This window comes from Panthera tigris, chromosome B2, assembly GCF_018350195.1.
Source record: "Panthera tigris isolate Pti1 chromosome B2, P.tigris_Pti1_mat1.1, whole genome shotgun sequence".
NCBI lineage: Eukaryota > Metazoa > Chordata > Mammalia > Carnivora > Felidae > Panthera > Panthera tigris.
In genome coordinates this window covers 3,225,667-3,249,176 of record NC_056664.1, presented here as the reverse complement: position 1 = coordinate 3,249,176, position 23,510 = coordinate 3,225,667, and the positions used below count along the sequence as shown (strand labels likewise).

At 46.0% G+C, this 23,510-nt stretch overlaps 2 non-coding genes across 2 annotated transcripts; both read right to left on the bottom strand.

The window, feature by feature from the left end:
• Nucleotides 1-13,583: 13,583 nt before the first annotated feature.
• TRNAM-CAU lies at nt 13,584-13,655 on the bottom strand. The gene has a single exon. It is a non-coding gene; the product is annotated as a tRNA-Met (tRNA).
• A 4,808-nt stretch (nt 13,656-18,463) lies between these two features.
• On the bottom strand, nt 18,464-18,536 carry TRNAK-UUU. Its single transcript has one exon. It is a non-coding gene; the product is annotated as a tRNA-Lys (tRNA).
• Between the last annotated feature and the right edge of the window lie 4,974 nt (nt 18,537-23,510).

The window sequence follows — 23,510 nt, the reverse complement described above, 5'->3', positions numbered from 1 at the left end:
GGAGGGAGGACAGGCCGGAGGAGGGTGCCCAGGTCCCTCAGGAGACGTTGGGGGCCCGCGGGGTCGTGCTCCCTGAGGCTCTAGGATGGGGCTGGTTTTGGGGGTGCGGGAAACACCCCCAGGGGCTGGAAGAGGCAGATGCTCCCGGAACCTACTGCGGGAGTGAGTGTGCGCCGCACGGCAGCGGGGAACCCGCGGACCGAGAAGTCCCCGTTCCCGCCTCCAGGCTTCCAGCCCCTCGGGGTCCCACTGGCGCCGCCGAAGGAGTCGAGGACGCTTTGCTGCCCCGGCTCCGCCTGACGAGCAGGCGAGGACGCGCTGACACCACTTGCGTAAAGGTCGGAAGCGGGCACACCACGTGTCTGGCCACGCCTAGATTTGTGGCGCGTCTATAAACAACCGCAAAAGAATGGTGAACACACACCAGCAACGCCTCTGGGTGGAAAGGTGGCATCGAGGAGGAGCGATCTGAGGCTTTAAAGCCCCAGGCAGGCTCTGATTTCTCAAGCTGTATTGTGCAAATCGGTGTATTCGTTTTACTCTATATATTGCATCTGGGGGCTTTGTTTTGTAAGTTTAAATCCAGGTTAGTTAACACATCATGTAATAATGATTTCAGAAGCAGAATTTAGTGATTCGTCACTTACATCCAACAGCCAGTGCCCACCCAACAAGTGCCCCCCTCGATGCCCATCACCCATCTAGCGCCTCCCCCCCCCCCCACCTCCCAGCAACCCTCAGTTTGTTCTCTGTATTTATGAGTCTCTTACGGTCTGCCTCCCTCTCTGCTTTTATCGTATTTTTCCTTCCCTTCCCCCATGTTCATCCGTTGTGTTGCTCAAATTCCACACATGAGTGAAATCGTATGCTAATTGTCTTTCTCTGGCTGACTTATTTCTATATATTGCATTTTTGGATGGGTATGTGATTTTATGCAGTCTACTTTTCACACTGGAATATAGTGTATCCGGGTCAATCTTATGCGGTTGAAAGCAATTAAGGTACAGTAAAAAAAAAAAAAAATTTTTTTTAAATCTTAAATCATCTTGTATGTACCCACTAACAGAGGGACTAGGGATTCTATTAAAGTTTGGGAGTTTAGCTCCTTGGACAGAACACGGCGTTTCAGATCGCTTTCTAAGAAAACTTCAGAGATATGAACCCACGCTGAACGTTTTGCTCTCACGGCAGCGTCCGAAAGGGGGAAAAACTTCTCTGGGAAGCTGCAAGAAGGCCCGCGTGAAAGCCGCGTGGCGGTTCCGTCTGTCAGCCGGCTGAAGCTCGGAAGCGGCTCATCTCCCCGGCGGAGCCCCGCAGCCCCGGGGAACCCAACAGAAGGTTCCAGGCATCGTGGGCGTTGACGACAGCACGCGGGCCCAGGTGGTGGCGGTGCGATTGTAAGTAACGAGTCCACGCGACGTGCCGGGGGGGGCGCGGCCTCTGGGAGAGCGAGCCGAGCAGGGCGCGCCCGGCAGAGGGCGCTCGCGGAGGGCGGCGGGGGCAGAGGGGCGGGGCCTTCGCTTGAAGCGGCGCCGCGTGGGGAGCCTCGGCCTGCGATCGCGGGCCCCGGAAGCTTCCTTCGGTGAGGATCCCGCGAAGCCTCCCGCTCTGAGAACGTGAGGGAGGTTCGCAGACTCCTGCAGGCGTTTCTTGTTCTCACTTAGCGCCCGCTTCGCGGGGACAGAAGGGCCCTGCGTTGCTTCAGCGCCTTTCCGGTCGTCTTCTCGAAACCCCTCATGTTTTCCCCACCGGAAGGCCCAGCGCCGTCTCTTTGGTCACCAAACACCGACTCTTTGTCTTTTTGTTTTCTCTTCATCCCCCCCCGCTCCCTTCCCTTATGTCTCTTTTCCTCGTCTGCTCCTTCTGTCCCCGAGCGGCGCTCGGCAGGACGGATCCAGGAGGCGGACTGCCTGGCCTCGGTTCAGTCCCCGCGGCATCTTCGCCGGGTGGCCCTGGGCGAGACTCTCTGCCTGTCCTCGTCTGTAAAGTAGGAGCGGTCCCCGTTCGGCCCTCGGAGGATTTGGTGAGAATAAACTAAAGTGAGTCTCTGTGAAGCCTTAGGACGCGGCTTTATACGTAGCAAGCGCTGAACAAGTGTTTATCGAATACTTAAGTCGTCTTCTCTTACCTTTATGGTAAACTTCCTGCGTTCAAGGCCATCTCAGCGTCTTTTTCCACGTTCACGTTACTTAAAAGGTCCAATTCCCAGGAGGCGGTTAAGCATCTGACTCTGGATCTCGGCTCTTGGTCTCACTGTGTGAGTTGGGCGTGGAGACTGCTTAAAATAAAAACAAAAGACAAAATATCCGAGTCTCAGTCCCCTTTGCTGGGTAACCTCTTGTCTTCTGTTATAACTTCTCTTGCTTTTTTTTTTCCTGCCTTATATTTTATTCATCGTTATTACAGTCCCTTTCTTTCGCATTTAAGGGGCTTTGCATACGTTCCAGACATTCTACATATTTTCTTTATGCTTTTTGCAACCACTTATGTACCAAGCTTTTCTCCTTTTTCCTGGGACTCACTCTCTATCGTTCTGCAAGTGGATCTTGATTTTCTCTGATTTCACCAGTGGACGTGCGTAGCTTTTATTCCTGTTTCTCCCGGGAGCCTTTCAAAATTTCTTTACCTACAGCTCTTCAAAGTCTAGCATTCTCCTTTCATCTCATGTTGTAGCCCCGCGGAGCATCGTTACTCTCGTTACCATAGCAACTGTCTCTTGTCTTCCACTTTGCTGCCGCTGGTTTACACATTTCATTTTTATTTTCTCTTTCTTCATTCTTAGTCCTCTTTCCACGGATCCCTTTAATTTCTTCTTTCCCTTCTTTATTTTTGCTCATTTTCTTATTAAATGTGTTCTCTTGTGTTTTTTTTCCATTATTTTTTAATCCTTCTATGTCAATCAAGATTTCCAGTATTGTTTTAATTATGCCTTTAATTATTCTTTTAGCTTTTAATATCTGTACGTATATAGTTGTCTAGAAACCCAGGCTTTCTTTTTTTTTTTTTTATCCATTATCTTTGCGCCTTGCCTGTTTGCTTAATTTTTTCTTTGTTTCTGGGGCTTCTCTTTAATGTTTTAGGCCTTCTTGATGCAAACCTCGTGCTGGTTTACACACCTCCGCTTTCACATTGTTGTGTTCACTGTATTTTCTTCTTCCTCAGTTTGTCTTTGTAGGATTGGTCAGGGTTCACCAGAGAAACGGAACAAAGGGCATCTGGAGAGGGTGAGACAGAGAGAGAAATTTTAAGGAACTGGCTCACCCCTCGGTGGGGACTGACAAGTCCCAGTTCTGCAGGGGAGGCGCTGGGCTGGAGCCGCAGGGAAGAGTTGTCACAGTTCCAGCCCAAAGGCAGTCTGGGGCAGAATTTTGTTACTGATTGGATGATACCCACCACATTCTGTAGGGAGGGTACCCCGATTTGCCCCAAATCTACTGATTTAAATATTAGTCTCATCTAAAAAATACCTTCAAGTAATATCCAGACTGGTGCTTGACCAAATAAATACCTGGCCACAGGTCACTTAGACAAGTCAACACCTCAAATTAACCGCCCCCCCTCCCCTTCCAAGCTCTCTCCCTGTGAACGTTCCTCTTCAGTCTCCTCCTTCTCGGGACTCAGGACCTGTCCTCTGCTTGTCCCCTCTGCCCTCGCTTTCTCCAGAGCAGCTTTGCATAGTGTGCCTTTCTAAACGCTTTCAACAGACGCCACCCAGAATGGCACCCCAACCGGAGGGGGCGCTTGCAAAACCAAGGCGGCTGAGCCATTCCCTCCGACAGCCACCAAGCAGGTCGCGACACAAAACGACAGACGAACTCGAAGCACGCTGTCTGCATTGCACACACCCCCTCCCCTTCCCTCCGACAAGCCACACCACGACCACAGCCTGCCGTCTCCACGGTCATGGAACTGGACGGTGGGCGGGCACGGCGCCCGTTCCTGTGAGTTTTCTCGTTCGGCTCAGAGTTCCAGAACAGTTGCTTCTGTTCCTTGTGGCCGGCTTATTGGTTGCTCCCGTGGAGGGAGTGATTCTGGGAGCCCCTACTCTGGCACTTTCTTGACGTCCTGTGTGTTCACCGGTCAAGGATGTTTCTTGCAGGTACGTTATAATTGGCTCTTGCTTTCTTTTTTTTTTTTATCCTGCCTGACAACATGCAGCTTTTAATTGTTATGTTTATGTTGAGAGAGAGAAAGAGAAAGACAGCACGAGTGGGGGAGGGGCGGAGAGAAAGGAGGTTCCAGGCAGGCTCCCCGCTGCGAGCCCAGTGCCCAGCGTGGGGCTCAAACTCACTAAACCATGAGATCATGACCTGAGTGGAGATCAAGAGTCGGATGCTTAACCGACTGAGCCACCCAAGCGCCCCAATAGCCTAATTAATTTTAAGCAAGAATGTGATGCCATCAGACAGAATGTAATTATTTTCCACATACTAAATATGTTGAGGGGCGCCTGGGTGTCTCACTCGGTTAAGCATGGACTTTGGCTCAGGTCATGATCTCACGGTCCGTGAGTTCAACCCCGCGTCGGGCTCTGTGCTGACAGCTCAGAGCCTGGAGCCTGTTTCAGATTCTGTCTCCCTCTCTCTCTGACCCTCCCCCATTCATGCTGTGTCTCTCCCTGTCTCAAAAATAAATAAAAATGTTAAAAAAATTAAAATAAATATGTTGAATGGCAAAGTCAAGCAAGAAAATCGAACTAATTGTAAATGCACCACAGAACACCAGAAAAGAGATTTTCAAGTCATGAGTTAAAAAATAAGTTTGGGGGATGCCTGGGTGGCTCAGTCCATTAAGCCTTCGGCTCGGGTCATGATCTCATGATTTACCGGTTCGAGCCCCGAGTCGGGCTACGTGCTGACAGCTCGGAGCCTGGAGCTTGCTTCGGATTCTGTGTCTCCCTCTCTCTCTGCCCCTACCCCCTCACGCTCTGTCTCTCTCTCTTTCAAAAATAAACATCAAAAAAAAAAACTTAAAAAAAAAGTTTGGAAGAACGAGCCAGGAAAGGAGGGCTATAGTGCTTATTTGTAGGACATAGAATCAGTATGACATTTCTTCCCCCTATGAAGGGGGAGTTGTAAAAAAAGATTTAAATGATGCCACTTTCAGCTCTAAACTCAATTAATGCTCCTGCCTGAGAGAGGAGAAACAAATTTGGAGTGTAAAATCGTGAGTAGCGTTTGGCAAATGTGTATGCGGTCAGTAGTTCTGGAATTCGGGAGGAAGGTCTTGGCCAGAAACCATCACTGGGATAACAATGAGTCGTTGCAAATTCCTACATGTTACAGGATTGTCCAAACTCCTTAAGACTCTCCGCGTGTAATTTCTTTTGCTTTAGATGTTGAAGATACATATTTTTGAAGATTTCATTTTCGAGGAATCTCTACATCCTGCGTGGGGCTTGAACCCACAACCCCAAGATCGAGTCCTACGCTCCACCGACTGAGCCCGCGTGCTGGGCATTGAGGATGGTTAAGTTGAGGTTGAAATTGTGGGAGTGAATGGGATTGCTAGGAAAGAGCACGGAGTGAGGGCAGAACCCACGAGAAACGCGGAGGTGCAGGGATCGGAAAACAGGGCTGCGGTGGGGGGGGGGGGGAAGGTCAGAAAAGGAAGCTGAATGAGAAATGGGACAGCAGAAGATGAGGAGTAGCAAGGATGTGGGAGCGGTGGGTGGTGACCAGCCGTTCAGTCTTCTGCCAAGAGTTTTACATATACCTTGTGAAGAAAAGGAGAGGTCTACAATTTCTAGGTCAGTGTCAGGAGAAGGGCTGCTTGTTAATTACATGACAGAGACTTTGTCGTTTCTGTTGGGTGGCTGGAAAGCGAATTTGTCTGGTACCTTAATGAATACAGCTGATCCCTTTGGTCACCTCCGTGGGACCCTCACGGCATCCGTAAACGTGAGAAATGTGTTCTCTAAGCAAAGGAAATTTGTCGTAACAAGCAAAATTAGCATTTTAACCGCAGAAACTACTCAGGAGTTTTAACTGTGTGGTCTAAATATGTTTTATGATTCGTAACGCAGCAGTGTGTGGTAATTATTCTGAAAAGTGAATTCTATACATGTACTACCATTTTTTTAAGTTTTTAAAAAATGTTTATTTGAGAGAGAGAGAGAGAGAGAGAGAGAGTGGGGGAGGGGCAGAGAGAGAGGGAGACACAGAATCCGAAGCAGGCTCCAGGCTCCGAGCTGTCAGCACAGAGCCAGACGCGGGGCTCGAACCCACCAACCGTGAGATCACGACCTGAGCTGAGATCCAGAGTCAAACGTCCGACCGACTGAGCCACCCAGATGCCCCACCTGTGCTACTGTTGTCCATAAAAGGGACAAAATATTTAAAATTAAAGCTTAGAATTAAAAAAAAAACAATATTGGAATTTGAAGAAAAATTGCCATTTGTTATATTCTACATTGTCCTTATTTTTTCTTTCTTTCTTTCTTTTTTGCTTTTTGCAGAATTGTCTTTAAAGTAGAACAGACCCCTCCTGGAAAATGGCCTAGAACAAGGATCAAGGTGTGCACGCGAAGCTGGACTGGTCCATACAGGGAAACGCTCCTCCAGGAGTGTGAACGGGGCATGACACCGAGCCTCTGGAGACGGCACAGATGTGCTGTGGATCCCTGAACATTCGTTCTAGGGCCCCCGCGACTGCTGTCATACTGGAAATAGATTTATGTGACCCTTTAAGTGACGCTGCTTCCGTCAAGCAATCATGCAAGTTTTCTTTTCAACTGGCGTAATTTGGGGGGTTTTAATTACCTTTCAAACTGGCATTGGGCGCCTGGGGGACTTCCTGCTCTTCGTTGTATATCTGCACGTCGCATCCATTCGACCTCATCAGAAAAAGCCCTCAGATGCGATTCTCGTTCATCTAACTTTGGCTGATGTGACAACAGCCACCTTCAGGGGCGTCCCGTATATAACGTCCTCCTTCGGAGTCAGGGATGTTTTGGAGGCTGTCCAAAACATTTGTAAAGCTGTGCTGTGCATTCACAGAGTGGCGCGGGGTGTTTGTATATGTGCTGCTTCTCTCCTGAGCACGTTTCAGGCCCTTATGATCAGCCCTGCTGGCTCCAGGTGGGCATGGCTCAAGTCCAAGATCTACGCACAAATCCTGCCCCTGTTGGTTTACTCCTGGGCCAGCAAGGTGCCAATCAACACGTGGGTCATCATAAGCACTGTGGTCACAGGCAACTCCGCTGGGGTCGGACCCGTATATTCCCCGAAGTTCTGTAAAACAAGGCGGTTCGCGTACCATCAGGCAATGTTGTTGCGAACTGTCATGTTTATGCAAGATTTCTTCTTTTTGTTCCTCATGATTTGGACCAGTTTCTACATGGTGACCGTCCTGTTCAGGCACCACAAGACAGCCCTGCAGATTCACGGTACCAGCCTCTCGCCACGATCTTTTCCCCGAAACAAAAGCCACCCGCGTCGCCCTCTTGCTAGTAAGCTGCTTTGTTTTCTTTTACGGGGCTAACACGTGTCTTTCCATTAATCTGGGCTCTTTCTACGAGAAAAACCTGATGCCGGAGAGGGAGAGCATCACTAGTTTTCTCTCGTCTTGTTACCCAATGGTCTGTGCTTTGATGTTGATTAAATATGGTAATAGGGTTTCCAGATATGCCTGTGCCTTTTCAAATATGATCATTTTCCCTTGCTCACAACTGGGATTTCTACTGCATCTAAAAAATACTGATAAAAATCGTTTTAATTGCAAGAGAACACGGTGTTAGAATTGGTATGATTTTAAAAGTTTGCCTATGTCAAGGAGCGCCTGAGTGGCTCAGTGGGTTAAGCGTCTGACTTCGGCTCAGGTCATGATCTCATGGTTCGTGAGTTTGAGCCCTGTGTCGTGCTCTGTGCTGACAGAGCCTGGAGCCTGCTTTGGATTCTGTGTCACCCTCTGTCTGCCCCTCTGCCACTTGCACTGTGCCTCTTGCATTGCCTCAAAAATAAGTAAACGTTAAAAAATATTTTAATAAAAAAGTTTATTTATATTGAGAGAGAGAGAGCAAGCAGGGGAGGGGCACAGAGAAAGGGAGAGAGAGAGTCCCAAGCAGGCTCTGTACTGTCAGTGTGGAGCCCGACTCAGGACTCCATCCCACAGGGCTCGATCCCACAAACAGTGAGACCATGACCTGAGCTGAAACCAAGAGTCCAACGCTTAACCAAGCCACCCAGGCGCCCCTAGAATTATTATGAGTATTAGACAGCAGTCTTGATTACATCTAGGTAAAAAATTTGAGAAATATGAATCCATTCGATTCAATCTATGAAAATCTCTTCAAGAATAAAAGAGCACATTGTGGATGAATACGTACAATATAACTTACATATAAATTCTAAAAACGTGGAAAACTATATCGATAAAAAATTACAATGCAGTAAAAATAAAGAAATGTAATTAATGGTAAAAATCAAATTCAAGAGAGTGTTATCTTTTTTTAAATTTTTTTGATGTTTTTATTTATTTTTGAGAGAGAGAGAGAGAGACAGAGCATGAGCGGGGGAGGGGCAGAGAGAGAGGGAGACACAGAATCTGAAGCAGGCTCCAGGCTCCAAGCTGTCAGCACAGAGCCCGACATGGGGCTCGAACTCACGAGCTGTGAGACCATGACCTGAGCTGAAGTCAGATGCCCAACTGACTGAGCCACCCCGGTGCCCCAAGAGAGTGTTATCTTTAAGGGGTTTGGTAGAAGATGCAAAAAGTTGGGAACCACATTTTCATTTGTAATATTTTGTTTCTAGATTGGGTTATGTATCTATTATTAACATTTGTATGTGCCCAAGATGTCCTATAAATACATTTTTAAATAAGCAGATTAGTTCTCATTTTCATACTGTCTTGTAAATCATTTATTTGCACACATTTTGCATTAGATTTATAGAGTTGGTTAGATTTATGATTTCCAGAAGAAATCATGGAACAGATTTCTAGTTCCACGTGTAGTATATCCTCTCACTGAATATTCCTAATCTAAATGACATTAAATTTAAAATTTTTCCTAAAATTATAAAATACTTTATAAGCTAGTAGGAACTAAAAAGCTAACATCCAAGAAAGAAAATCATTTCTGGGCATAACTGACTAGCTTTTCATCAACTCTCCCACTAAGGATTATTAGAACAGGGTGAGAGGAATGTACGTATATTATATATATAGTTACACACGCACGCACCCCCATATAATATTATATGTATAGTTACATACACACGCCCCCATATATATTATATTATATATATAGTTACATACACATGCACCTCCCATATACATTATGTACATAGTTACATATACACGCATCCCCATATGTATTATATTATATATATGTGTATATACATATATATATATATAGTTACATACACACACATAGGGTGTGCATGTGTGCGTATGTGACTTGAAGCCATTGGAGACATAAATCTTACCAAAGTGGGAAGACCTCTGTTCAGAAAGCAATAAAACATTGTCAAGAGACTGTGAAGAAAACCTGATTAACAATATCCTGTGTTTATTGAATCAAAGAATCAGTATTGTAAAATTGTAGTTCTCCTTAAAATGATTGGTTATAAACTCAATGCAATTAAAATTAAAAGACAGTATTGTGAGAATTGACAAGCTCATTCTATACTTGGAATGGAAATATAAAATCCAATACTCTGTTGAAAAAAAACAAAATGAGAGGATGTACACAGACAGATATCAAGGCTTATCGAATGCCATGATAGGACAGTATGCTAAAAATAGACCAGTGCAATCAGTGTCCAGAAACAGAACCAAACATTTGTAGACACAATTTATGAAAAAGGTTGCACTATATAGCAGTGGGGGAATGAATGGTTTTTCAATAAACAATACTGAAAAAATAAATCCTGTCTTTATATCACATAAACAAAAATCAATACCGTATTAATCTTAGACTTAAATATGAAGGGTGAAACGAAGCTTCTAGAAGCTAACATGAAGGGATATCTTCATGAGCATGGAGTAGGCAAAGATTCCGTAAACAGAAAACGAAGTGGCATGCCCATAAAGGAAAATATTGATATTCTGGGTTAAATTGAAATTAGGAAATTCTCTACGTCAAAAGATGTCGTTAAGAGAGTTGATAGCCAAACTGTAATGTGGGAAAAGATATTTCCAGCACATCTGACCGACACAAGTCTTTTATCCACAATACGTAAACAACACCCACAAATCAATAATAAACGTACAGACAACCCGGTAGAAAAAGCACAAAAATTTGAAAAGGCTTTTTAGCAAAATAAAAGTACGCAGAAAGCCCATAAACGTATTAAAATATGCTTGGCTTCATTATTAATCAAGGCAATGCAAATTAAGATGTTTGAGTTGCAGCCATACACCTAGCAGAATGGCAAAATTAAAGAGTGTAAATTGTTACAACTTTGGAAGTCTGTTGGGCAACATTTTATAGTGTTGGACCTGTCAACGAATCTCATTGATCCAACATTCCGCCTCTGGATATAGACTCAGACCCCGACATATACAAAAATGTTCCTTTTTTTGGTTTTTCACTTGTAGTCGTCCCAAATAGATAAGTTGTGTAATATACGTACAATGGAATACTTTCCTGCCATGAAAATGAAGACGCTATTGCTACATTCAATAGCATAGATTACTTTACAGGCGTAATTGAATTAAAAAAGCCAGACACAAAGGAGCATAGACAAGAGGACTGGACTGACATATATTTTAAGGACAGTGGAAACTAAACTTTGGTGTTAGAAGGTAGAGCGGCGATTACTTTTCGGAGGAAAGTGCCTGACAGGTGGCCTCGCGGTCGTCTCTGAGGTGCTGGTAATATTGTATTTCTTGATCTAGAGGCGCCTGGCTGACTCCGCTGGTGGAGTGTGTGACGCTTGACCTCAGGGTCGTGAGTTTGAGCCCCACGTTGGACATGGAACCTGCTTAAAAAAAATGTTTCTTGATCTAGATGGCGGTTCCTCGCGGGTTTTCTGTGTGAAAATTTATTTACCGCCATCCATATGAATTGTGTGATTTAAAATATTATAAGCCAATTCTTTAAAAGCGTAAGGACTGTTATGAATCAATACATATGTTACAAATCAGTTCTTTGAGAGTTCATTTTAGAAAATGAAAATAATAAAACATTGCAGAGACCTAAGGGACATGTGAAAATGGAATCTAAAAGGAAAAACACAGAGCAGGAGAGCACTCAGGGCACCACATTGCTTTTGCTTTTAGAGCTCTTACTCCTGGAGGCAAAATTGCACTTCTATTTTGGCAGCTTCTAAATTGAGGCAAGGCGACGTCATTGGGATCTGTTGCAAATAGAGGATCACTCTGTGTTATCGCACGTCCCTCCTGGTACACATTCATCTAACGATGACCTAGAAACAAAACTCAGCCCCCACTCCCAGTGAACTGCAGGAACAATGGTCTTGTCGCTCTGGGAGCTGTGGAGTGGAAGAGATAGAAAACATCCTCCCTACTAAGAAGTCAAAGCCCCAGAGCCGGCTTCTGAGCGGACAGGCCTCCTAGATGCAGTTCCCGAGTAGTTCAGGGAGCCGCAAGTCACAAACAGAGTTTGAGGTTTGTATTACTGATCTATTACTGGAACAATTCCACATTTAGTAGTTTAAACAATCAACAAGCACTTATCTCATGAGGTCTGTAGGTCGGAAGTTCAGGAGTGTCCTTTCTGGGTGGTTGCAGCTCACGGTCCCTCCTAAGGTTGCCGGCAAGATGCCAGCTAGAGCTCCAGCCATCCAGGCGTAACTTTGGCAGGAGGGTCCCGTGCCAAGCTCTCCCAAAGGTACTGGTTGGGGGAATCGCTTCCTCCCCACATGGGCCTCTTCCTGGGGCTGCTCAGGACATGGCACCTGGCTTCCCCGAGAGCCACAACCACCACTATGTTTGGCCACAAAAGACCAACCCTGAAACGATGGTGTAGGAGCTATACAAGGGCAAGAACATTGAGAGGTAAAGATCATTGGGGTCATCTTAGAGGCTGCCTCCAGAGTCTGGCCTCTGGCCAGTGATCTACGACACTCCCTTATGCAAAACACACTCACCAGGTCCCGAGAGGCTCCAGAGGTCCCAGAATTTAGCCTTTAAATCAAATCCATGGGTATGAAGTCCCTTGGGTACGGTACCTTGAACATATTCCTTCAGGTACAAAGAAAGGAACCTTGCGCATCAAAGGAGAAAACACTCTTACTTGGAGGAGGCTTTGGACCTTTGACTCTAGAATTAAAAGTCTCTGGCTCTACCAACCAAGCCCCATAGGCCCCAGGAAGTAGCTTTTATTCATATACAGAAATGGTTTCCGCAAATATCGCTGCTATTGATGAGTATTGTAAATACATTCTTGGACTCAGGGAAGACTGTTGAAGAAACGGGCTCAAGTCCATGGGACCAATTCACGGAGCAGAAGTGTATTCAGGTATCCTGAGTGCTAGGTCGTAGTCACCGGTGAGCTGTTCTACGTTGTTTGTACCGTGTCTGAGAAACCATTCCGGTTTACGTAGAAGGAAGTAGATAGCATCGACACAACAACCCTTACTTATTGACATAGAGTTGGTAAGGGTGAGACTCAAAAGTGGAACCAATTGATTGTCTTTGGAATATATTTAGTAACACTTATCATGGTCACTGGTCTTCTCTGGATGACCAAGAAAAGACAAAACTAATGACAAAGTAGGAGAAGGGGAAAGCAATCAGTAGAGAGCAATGGTTGGAATTATTACTACGTTTTGCCAAATATTTCTTGATGTAAAAAAAAAAAAAATGAAGCATCCAGGGAAGGGAATGTCCTGGCAAATGTGACCCTGCTTTGTGCCCTGAACTTCACTAGTTTGGGGATGATTTTACCTTCCAAACTATTTTTTCCCTCATGTACTTTTTAAACAAATACCTAACGTTTTTCATCAGATATGCGTGAAGACTGTAATGACTGGCATATCGTAAACTTTTCACTGTTTTTTGAAGTCTGGCATCACACTCCTTTATCACATTAAATGGAGTCTAAAAACCATAGTGATTGACTACCGGCCAAAATCCCTTTAAAAAATAGAAAAACATGCCCTTCTATGAAGGGAAATTTTATATTCGATTCTCTTTCTCCTTGAATGAGTTTATGCAGATTTTATGTATATTTATGTATATTTTATGTATATAAAAGATTTTTGTCTATAATGTATACATTATGCAGATTTTATGTATATAATGTATATTTACTTAAAGCCCTCCTTTGCTCATGCTGTTACACTAGCCTGCACTAAATGTAAGTATAAATATCACAATCTGCAACTCTGCTGTTTGATAGGACCACACATCTGTATCATAATTCATTCTTTTGGCTTGAGTTATATTTGCATTTATGCAATGCAATCAACACATCACCGGTAGATATTAGTACATTTGGAAATCCCTTTGCTGGAAGATATGGCAGAAGTAAGTATGGAGTTTGTCACCTTCTCCATGAAATCTCGGAGCATATATAAGACCACCTTAACCGAAGGAGTATTTCCCATTGTTCTTTGGGCTCATTGCCTGATTTAGTAAAACGGCTGCACGAGAAGGCACGTGTAAAAGGATCATAGCAGAGGATGGTTTCGATCCATCGACCTCTGGGTTATGGGCCCAGCACGCTTCCGCTGCGCCACTCTGCTTCTCCTGCTGGTTCTCCTGTTCTTTTTATTAATGACAAACATCACCTTGTCGGAGCTGAGCTATATATATATATATATATTTTTTTTTTTTTTTTTTTTTTTTTTTTCTATCTCCTTCCCTTCGAAAGGATTGTCACCCTCCTCTCCGCGTGTGGGAGATCCGCTTTCCCCCGACCAGGCGGCCAAGGGCCCCGACCTCCGGGACCGCGCTTGTCCAACCAGCCCAAGACTGTGCAAGCTCGGGATCCCCCCCCCCCCCCCCTTAACTTGATTTACTTTCCAGGAGCCGCTCTTCGCTCGGAGAGCCGCGGGGGAAAGTGCGCTGAGCAACTCCGTGCGGCCTTTTCGGCGCGATCCCAGTCATCGCGATCCGAGTCATTGCGGAGCGGACCCGCCGCCGTCAGAGGAGTCGTGCCACCGCCGCGCGGGCTTCCCCTCCAAAAGGCTCGCAGACCGTCGCGAGGAGGAAAAGGAGGTTTTCTGTTTGTGCTGCAAGGAAGCAGACTGTCCCAGGGACCGCGCGCCGGGAACAGAGGGGACCCACCCAGCGCGGTGCTCCCGGGCTTGCACGGGGGCCACAGTCTCTGCTGGATCCCGTCGGGAGCCGTTTTCACACGCACGCGCGCACTCAGACTCACACACGCGCACACACACGCACTCACACACGTGCATGCACTCACGCGCGCACTCACGCACGTACGCACTCACGCACACACACGCGCACAGTCACACTCACACACGCCGTCGGAAACAAAAAACGAGACACCAACAGAGACAGGAGCTGCATTCCCTTGGCTCCGATCAGAGCAGAACTTTGGGCACGGCCCGGAACAACTCGTCGCTGTTGTTGGCTCGTCGCTGCCCCCGCGAGGCCGCCAGGCCCGAGGGCGCGTCCCGATCGCTGAGAACCTCGGATCCTCGCTGATGGAAACTTCGGGACGACGGGCGTGAACGAGCTCGCGGGGCCGCCGCTCGCTTGCTGCAGGTATTCGAATCCCCTTCGCCCCACGCCCGACCGCAGGGACACTGGAGGGGCGGCCTCTGCACGCTTGCTCCTGTGCCAGAGCCGGGGCGCGCGCGGCCGGTCCCGGGGCAGAGAGGGTGCGCGCACGGCCCTTCCGGGGACAGAGCGGGGGCGCGCACGGCCCTTCCGGGGACAGAGCGGGGGCGCGCGCGGCCCGTCCCGGGGCAGGGCGCGGGCGCACAGTCTTCAAACTTTCGGACTGCACGCCCCCGAGTCAGAAATACATGCTAAATCACAACTCAATACAGTATGCAAACAATCTGTCTACTGGTTTATCTATCTTTCAATCGAGAGAGAAAGACAGAGAGAAAGGAAGAGAAATCAAATTCCATCACACAATTTTTTACTACATGGGGTTTATTCGGATAGTTCCCACTCCCTTGATATTCTATTTCATTTATTAAAATACCAGTCTTGGCCTTTTCTTCGCTGTTGATTTTACACTTCTACACTTCTGAGACACATGGTACATTGAAAAACACTGTCACCTGTATAATGGTAATAAAAAATGGCTTTGTCCCCTGGAGTCAAACAAAGGAGTGGAAGACAGTGCCCTTTTCATATTGGAGGGGACCAGTAGTCAAAGAGTTAGGGAAAAGGTTCTGGTTCCAGCAGCTTTTCCGTTTGGTATTACACAGTAAACAAGTGAACTTTGTCAGGGTCTACACTCCAGATGCCTCCCTGTATGTGTGTTCCTGTGGCAGGTGAAGGGATGTTACACGGGCCACACTGTCCTCTCTGAGTCAGCTTTCCCACCTCTGTCCTACATTTGAGAGGCGGTTTCTGTCCCCTCATCTGTGGAAGCATTCTTGCCTCTTAGGGCATATTCCGCTGGGGTTTTTCTCTGTTTTACCGTATCCAACATATTGTTCTGATGGTCCCCTCTACCTGGAGAATTCGTACTTCTGATCTCTATAGGATTTGCTCCCGGCCTTTGTTCAAATGGCAGGACCCATGAATCCAAAGGCTTTGGAGAGATTCAGCCTGCCCTCCGTTTTCTGTGAATACCTCGAAGAGCTGTTTGTTTGTTTGTTTGTTTGTTTGTTTGTTTGTTTTTACTGCTGAGTTGTATTCCATAGAATAGATGGACCACAGTGTGTTTACCCAACCACCTACTGGGAAACATTTGGGTTGTTTCCAAGTTTGGGCTATTACAAACAAAGCTGCTCTGAGTAAGAATGTAGGGGTTTTGTGTGGACGTAAGTTCTCGTTGTCCTGGGATAACTGCCCAGGAGTGGAATTGCTGGATTGCATACAGTGTTGTGTGTAGCTTTTTGAAAGAGACGACCAAACTGCTTTCCAGAGCGGCTGCACCACTTTCCTTTCCCATCAGCCATGGGTGACAGTCTGTGCGGTTTCTGTGCGCCCTGGCCAGTCTTAAGCAGGGTCACACAACTAAACTGTGTAATTGTAACTCTTCTGAGGGGTCTGCGGTGACACCTCATCATGGTCTGAACTCACATTTCCTAAATGACTGGTGATATTGAACATCGTTTCCCGGGCCATTTGTATATCCTCTTTGGTAAAATGTCTCTTCGTGTCTTGTGCCCACCTTCATTCATTCATTCATTCATTCATTCATTTATTTCTTAAGTAGGCTCCACACCCAGCATGGGGCTTGAACTCAAGTCCCTGGGATCAAGTGTCAGATGCTCTATCCACTGAGCCAGCCAGGCATCCAGGTTGGTTGTTGTTTTAATGTTGGGTTTTGAGAATTCTTCACATAGTCTAGATATGGGTCTTTTGCCAGATAAGTGGTTTGCAAATATTTTCTCCCAACTGTAACTCGCCTGTTTATCCTCTTAAGAGGGTCCTTTCCAGAGCAAAAGCTTTTAATTTGATGAAATTCAATTCGTCACATTTGTCTTTTATGGATGTGTTTTTGGTGTCATGTCTAAAACTCTGCAAGCCCGAGGTCCTCCAGATTTTATTTTTTTCTAAAAGTTTTATACTTTTATGTTTTTTTTTTTTATTTGTTTTTGAGACAGAGAGAAACAGAGTGCCGGGGCGGGGGAGGGGCAGAGAGAGGGAGACAGAATCCGAAGCAGGCTCCAGGCTCCAAGCTGTTAGCACAGAGCCCATTGCAGGGCTCGAACCCACAAACCACGAGATCATGACCTGAGCCCAGGTCAGACACTCAACCGACTGAGCCACCCAGGCGCCCCTTGTATTTTACTTATCATTTCCAATTACTTTTTTAATAAGGTGTGAGGTTTAGGTTGAGGTTTGTGCTTTTTTGCCTATGGATATCAAATTCGTTCACCACCATTTTTTTTGAGAAGACCAAGACTTTCCTTCCTCTTCTAAATTCCTTTTGCACTTTTGTCAAAAATCACTTAGCTGTACTTGTATGTGGCGATCTGTGGGTTCTCTACTGTTTCTCTGACGTACACGTCTGTCTGCCAATGATGTACGGTCTCTATTACCGTGGCTGTAAGATAAGTCTTGAAATAAGAAGATTGATTTCTTCCACTTTATTTCTCTTTTCCTCAGAATTGTTTTAGTTATTCTAACTCATTTGCCTTGCCATATACATTGTAGAATAGTCGTGTTCATGTCTACAAAAAACCCACCCGGATTTTGGTAGGAATCCTGTTAAACCTGTATCTAACTTTGACAAGACTTGACGTCTTTGGGTCTTCCAATCAAATGAACACAGAATATTTCTCCATTTATTTAGGTCTTTGATTTGTTTCAACAGCCTTTGGTAGTTTTGTGTTTTTCCGCATGTACATATCCAGGTAGATTTGAAGCTAAGTTATTTTTTTAGTACCATTTAAATGGTACTGTATTTTAGTTCTGGTGCCCACATGCTTCTTGCTAATGTATAGAAATACGATGGATTTTTTGTATTCTGATCTTGTATTCTGTGACTTTGCTGAACATACTTATTAGTTCTAGGACGTTTGTGTTTGTTTTTAGTTTCCTTAGGATTTCCTATGGAACCATCATAACATCTTCAAGTGGAATGGGAAGTACAATCTGTAGGCAGAGAGGGAGGGGGAAATGTGTATTTCTGGAGAAAAATATAAGCCACTGAGCAATCAACAGCACCATCAACCCGCACTTTGCCAAAATTGTAGAAATGAACAAAATGCACTTTTGCAAAATGCAAAGTGTCCTGGTGTTTCTGGGTCGGATAAGTATGTCACCTAAGACCATACTGCAGTATCGGACGAGTAACTCCACACCGTTTTTGTTTATCATTAGAATGTGACATGGGAGCCTGGGTGACTCAGTCAGTTAAGCACCTGGCTCTTGAGCTCAGCTCAGGTCTTGATCTCGGGGTCGTGAGTCCCAAGCCCCGTGTTGGGCTCCGTGCTGAGTGTGAAGCCTACTTAAAAACAACAACAACAACAACAACAACAACAACAACAACAACAAAGTGACGTCAGGGGGGTTTGGCAGAGACTCTCCTCACCTGCCAAGGGGCTCAGTTGTGAGCACAAAGGACAGAAAATCTGAAGGTCTTGGGTTTTGACACGGTGAACACCTTACTCCGTAAATATGGTTTCCAGTTCCTTTTCTAAAACACCCAAGTCTAGAGGATAGTTTTCTTACACTCCATGGACTTTTGAACATTTTGTACTGTGTTCCTGGGAAATCTATTAAAAAGTGCTAAAGTTGTCTTCTGCTTGGAATAGAATAAATAGCAAACTTGGCTACTGGGTAAGGTTTTACTTGGGACAGGTAAAAGTCGTCCAACTTGAACCCAAACTTAACCTTCTCTAAAGGACAAAAACCTGAAGAACCTTCAGACCCCTAGGGAAAACAAGGGCCATACTGCCTGGACAGGGACTTGAACCCTGGACCCTCAGATTAAAAGTCTGATGCTCTGCCAACTGAGCTACCCAGGCTCTTGGAGCACATCTCTCTCCAGATGCATAAATAAGATTAAAACTACTTCAGCTCAACAGTGTGGTCGATTCATTCTTGCATTCAGGAAAGGCAGCTGAACAGGCGTTTAATCTCTATAGTCAGTTCACTCAGCACTTGTTTATGTTTTCTGTAGGTAGAGAAGGAATGTACATCTAGAAAACAACAGAGAAGGAATATACATCCAGAAAACAATCCTTATTTGAGTACAGTTGTAGAAGGGGAAGATGAACAAAAGCAACCGATTGTTTCCAGTAAATATTTATGGAATGCTTAGTGAAATCTTTAACCCCTTATTTACGGGGCACCGAGAAATAACCAAAAAGGATACAAAGAGGAACAAAGAAACAATAAAAATATAAATAACTAACAAAGAACAAGAGAAGAAATGTGTAAAAGCAACCAGGGGAGAACGATGGTAAGAATCCGAAAAATTTGGGAACATCTGCCAATTTTTTATTCTTGGTGTAAGAGAAAAATGAGTCATTAAAAAGGAAGAGAAATGTCGTGGTGACTGTGAATGGCCCTACTTTGTACCCTGGGCTGGTGTTCTTAACCCCTGAAAGAATGTTGGCAATTTAGTATTCCCTGTTACATTTTTTTCAGTGGACATGTAACATTTTTCTTCACATGTTTAAATTCTTCCAAAGGGTGTTGTGACTTGTATCAAAGAAATCTAAAAGGTAACTTAATACTTAGCCACATGCCTCCGGGCACCTGAGCGGCTCAGTTGGTTAAGTGGCAGAGTTGAGGTCAGGTCCTGATCTCACAGGATGTATGTTCAAGCCCCGCAAGGGGTTCCGTGCTGGCAGCGGGGCCTGCTTTGGATTCTCTCTCTTGCTCTCTGCCACTCCTTGCTTGTGCTGTCTCTCTCACAGATAATTAAATAAAGATTAAAAATATACTTAGCGATATCCCTTGTGAGAGAGAGACCCCTTCTTTAATCTTCCGTGGAAGAGTTTACTTGGATCCTTTATCCCCTTGAATTCGTTATTTCCACTTCATGTCTCCCATGGAACTTTATCCCAATACTGTCATTTTGCATTTGGTCTTTCTTGATCTTCCTACCATACGCTTCTAGGAACCAAAGACAGGTATAAGCATTGAAATCTGATGTTATTTCCTGCGACCCCAAATCTGTGTTAAAAACACCCGCTGTGGGTTGTGTTCTATTTGCACCTGCCTTAGTGGGAGATGTAACGGACGAGCATGTGGAATTCGTTACCCCCCTCCTCCCCCTCATCGCCCCCCCCCCCCAAAGAAATCGTGGAAGAGACCCAGTCCTTCAGCAGGAGAGTGTGACAGCGAGGCTGGAGCGCACGGGGACAGTGACCTCCCTGTTGTCTCACGTCCTCCCTTGCTTCTCCGCTTTGCAGGCGCGGTCACCCTAGAACTCCTTCCCCTTTCCCCATTTGCCAGCCCCTGCTTGTGCTTTGGGTCTCAGTTCGGACGCCACCCATTACCTCCTTCTGGAAGCTTTTGCCGACGCCTCAAGACTGGCTTTGCAGCTCCCGGAATACACCCAGGATTCCTGGGGTTATTTCCGTGTTATTAACAGCACTTGTTACACGATGTGGTATCAGTCCCTGGTTTGTCCCTTCCCGGGGCATGGCCATGTTCGGGGGCCCAGCCCTCAAAGGCCGCGTATGTGCAAATGCCTCTTTTCATCTCGGACTCTGCCTTCTAACTCCAGCTTCACAGATGCAACCGCTTCCTGCACAGGTATTTTACACTTGCCGCCGTCCGAAACTGGACTCCTGCCCCCACCCCCCTCCCCAGTCTGGCTCCTCACCCGTCTTCCCCAACTGTAACCCGTCTGTGCGGTGCTGTCCCACCGGGACGCCCGTCTTCCCTTGCCTGCCGCCGAGATTTGTGCAACAGACTCGTCACTGGTCTCCTGTTTCAATTTTCCTTGCCTTCTTCCTGTCTACACAGAATGAGGGCAGAACTCTCCAGGGGCTCCCCTCTCATTCGGATAAAAGCCCAGCTGCTTCTAGTGACCTCCCTCCCCTCCCCGTCTTCTCCAGCCACAGCGCCTCCTGCTGGTGCTCAGACTGGCACGAACCACGCCTGCTCCGGGCTCAGGCCTTCGCCCTTGCTGTGTGCTCTGCCCCGAAAGCCCTTTCTTCCCAAAGATGCGCCCAACTCGTTTCCTCCTGTCCTTCAGGCCTTTGCTCAAATAGCACTTGCTCAGTGAAATCTTACCTGCTCAACATACGTAAAATTTCAAACCACTTTTTAAAAAATTTTTTTTAACGTTTATTCATTTTTTGAGAGACAGAGAGGGACAGAGCATGAGCAGGAAAGGAGCAGAGAGAGGGAGACACAGAATCCGAAGCGGGCTCCAGGCTCTGAGCTGTCAGCACAGAGCCCGACGCGGGGCTCAAACCCACAAACTATGAGATCATGATCTGAGCCTAAGTCAGACGCTCAATAGACTGAGCCACCCAGGCGCCCCTCAAACCACTTTTTAAAAGTTGTCCCCATCATCTTCCTGCTTTATTTTTTTTTAATTTTTTTTAACATTTATTTATTTTTGAGACAGAGAGAGACAGAGCATGAATGAGGGAGGGTCAGAGAGAGGGAGACACAGAATCTGAAACAGGCTCCAGGCTCTGGGCTGTCAGCACAGAGCCCGACGCGGGGCTCGAACTCACGGACCGCGAGATCATGCCGCTTAACCGACTGAGCCACCCAGGCGCCCCCCTGCTTTATTTTTTATAAGTGCATATACTACATACTTTTTCACTCATTTGTCTGAATTTCCCATTAGCATGCGAATTCCACGGGACAGAGACTTTTGCCCATTTTGTTGACAGCCGTCGTCCCGGGGTCCAGAGGAACGCATGTCCTCTGCGGCTACACCTTAAGAATCCGTTAAGTGCGTGTTGAACGAATGGCCTACCAGCCACATAGGAAGCACGCAGTAAACAAGCTTCCTGCAGGAGGACGTGTGAACACATTTCAAGAGTTTAAGACCGAAAGAGGACACGGATGGTCTTTTCCTAGGTAGAGTGTTCTAGGCTCTGCTTACATGGCTCCTGGTCGTGGGTCTCAACCTGAGTTGCCGACCGTGGGTCTTCTGTCTAATCATGTGGCCTGACCGCGCTGGTCGGTGCTCGTGCAGGAGCCACAGCTTGCGGTGGGACTTCACACCTGAGACTTCCTGTCTGCACACGTCGTCTCTGTGGTCATTAGTTCTCCCCCTTTCCAAACCCTTAGGTCACCAAGGAATAAACCCTGACTCCTGAGCCGCTGATTTTTTATTTTTGAAAGAGAGAGAGAGAGAGAGCGCGTGAGTGGAAGAGGGGCGGGGGAGGGAGGAACAGAGGATCCAAAGGGGGCTCCACGCTGACAGCTGTGAACCCGACTCGGGGCTCAAACTCATGAACCGCGAGATCATGACCTGAGTCGAAGTTGGACACTCAACCCACTGAGCCACCCAGGCGTGCCATGGGCCTTGCTTTTGATACTTCAAACTACATTTTGGAAACTGTCGGCATTACAGTAACTGCGTAGTTACATTCTTAATACATTTCACCACGTGCACATATGTTAATTTTGTCTCCTTTTGAAACTTACATAAGTATAATTGTACTAAATGTTTCCTTCGTGTCTTCCTTTCACAGTATTATGTTTGTAAGGTTCATCTGTATCCTTCCCTGTAGCTCTGATCTGTTGTCAGCTGCTGAATAGTGTTTGACACTGTTTATTGGCGTTGGTGCAAATGTCCACTCGGGTTGTTTCCAATTGTGGCTCTACAAACAACACTACTGGGAAAATTCGGATACACATCTCCTGCTGTATGTGTGCACGTGTTTCTCCAGGGGAAACATCTAGGATAATGCGGTATGTGTATCTTCAACTGACAGAAGTCCAGCTGTCTCCCACGGTATGTGTGTCAGTTTAGACTCTGAATAGTAGTGATCGAAGCTATTACTTCACATCCTTGCCAATAATTAGTATTTCTTGTCTTTTTAATTTTAGCAATTCTGGTGGAAGATCAGTAGCATCTAATTGCAGGATTAATTTGCCTTTTCTTAATTTTCTAATAAGGTTGATTGCTGTAGTTGTTTTAAAGTATGTGCACAAATTCTTTGGCAGTCTGTCCGGTCCGCAGAAAGTGGTCCAAATTCCCTCTCCTTGACCGGGGGCCCTGGTGGCTCATCTCTGAGTGAGGCAGAAGGGACAATGGTGACATCTCAGACTAAACATCTGCCTGGCTCCCTCTCTCTCTGGGAGTCACAGACTTCATAGTCCTAGAGGCTCTTTCTGAATTCTGAGTTTTCACGCTAGTCCTCTGCAGGTTACTTACGTCACAAACATCCCCTCCCATTTTGTGAGTTTGGTTCATTCTTTCGTAGTGCTTTTTGATGAACAAATTCTTCATTTCACTTATTCTTAAAATAATTTGTAAATTTAATCTCGTTAAGTCAATCCACTTTTCCTATGTTTATTTTTTTTAATTTTTTTAATGTTTATTATTTTTGAGGGAGAGACGGAGTGCGAGCGGGGGAGGGGCAGAGAGAGAGAGGGAGACACAGAACTTGAAGCAGGCTCCAGGCTCCGAGCTGTCAGCACAGAGCCCGACGAGGGGCTCCAACCCACGAACTATGAGATCATGATCTGAGCTGACGTCGGACGCTTAACTGACTGAGACACCCAGGAGCCCCCGCTTTTCCTATGTTTAGTGCTGTTGTGTCTTATTCCTTATTCCTGTCCAAAAGTCCCCAGTGTGTATTTTTTATCTTCTCTTCTAAATGCGTTATAGTTTTGTCTTTTACATTTCAGCATTAATGCACCTGGAATTAGCTCTTAGGTATGGTGTATATTTTTCTCATATAGATATGTAATTACGCCAGCACAATTTCCTCTCCGTACTCCTCTGCATCCCATTTGTTAAATACAGAATGTGCTCCTCTTTTGTTCCATTGATCCACCTGTCCGTCCTTGCA